Source organism: Mastomys coucha, chromosome X, assembly GCF_008632895.1.
Source record: "Mastomys coucha isolate ucsf_1 chromosome X, UCSF_Mcou_1, whole genome shotgun sequence".
NCBI classification, from domain to species: Eukaryota; Metazoa; Chordata; class Mammalia; order Rodentia; family Muridae; genus Mastomys; species Mastomys coucha.
Window position 1 is genome coordinate 41,615,558 of NC_045030.1, and position 1,262 is coordinate 41,616,819.

Here is a 1,262-nt window from a genome sequence, read left to right on the forward strand (position 1 = left end):
GAGGAAACAATATTACAAAACCACCAAACAAAGAAACTAAAACTGAGACTTAAAGAGTGAACACGATGTGTCCTGGAGAGGTGGCTCAGCAGTTTAAGAGCACTGACTGCTCTTCCATAGGTCCTGGGTTCAATTTCCAGCAACCACATGGTGGCTCACAACCATCTGTAATGGGATCAGATGGTGCCCTCTTCTGGTGTGTCTGAAGACAGCTACAGTGTACTCCCAGCATCCACATGGTGGCTCTCAACCATCGATAATGGGATACTATGCCCTCTTTTGGTGTGTCTGAAGACAATGACAGCATACTCATAAATAAAGTAAATAAATAAATCTTAAAAAAATAAAAATAGGGGCTGGAGAGATAGCTCAGCAAGTAAGGGCACTGACTGCTCTTCCAAAGGTCCTGAGTTCGAATCCCAGCAACCACATGGTGGCTCACAACCATCCTTAATGAGATCTGACCCCCCTCTTCTGGAGAGTCTGAAGACAGCTACAGTGTAATTACATATAATAAATAAATCTTAAAAAAAATAAAAATAAAAATAAAAAAACGAGTGAACAGGATATGGCCTGTTAACATGATAGGAGAGGTTGTCATGCAAAGAAACATGTAGATGGTCATAGGCCAGACAGTACCTCCTCTTTTCTTAAATTACATTTTTTTATTTTTTCAGTATTGTTTACTTCTTTACTAACAATTGCGTGCGTGTACACAATATATTTGGATAATATACACCCCCAACTTCTAGGAATGTTATTTATTTATTTATTTATTTATTTATTTATTTATTTGCCCTGAGGAGATATTAGTCTTGCCTGCTGGGTTGTTGACTGGCATCACTGGATTGATCTCATATGCATACTAATGTCTTATGTAGTGAGTTGGTGTGTGCAACAGGTGTGTCATATCTAGAAGACAGCATTTTACAGCAAGCCTCTGTATCCTCTATCACTGTACTGGTTAGTTAGATCTTTCTGTCAACTTGATTCAAGCTAGAGTTGTCTGGGAAGAGAGAAGTTCAACTGAGAAAATATCTCCACTATATTTGCCTCCGGGCCAATCTGTGGGGATATTTTCTTAATTAGTGATTGATGGACAAGGGTTCTTCACATTGTGGGTAGAGCCATCCCTGGGCTGTTGGTCTTGGGTTCTATAAGAAAGCACACTGATAAAGAACCAAATTCTTACCGTCACCTAATGTCTGTGCCATCCTCCAAACAGAACCATTGTTCATTGAAACAGTTGGTGAATGACTTTA

General features: G+C 39.4%; 1 long non-coding RNA gene across 1 annotated transcript in view; it reads left to right on the forward strand.

Annotated features, from left to right (window-relative positions):
- LOC116092079 overlaps positions 1 to 1,262 on the forward strand; it is a 25,488-nt gene that overhangs the window by 1,081 nt on the left and 23,145 nt on the right. The window lies entirely within an intron of this gene.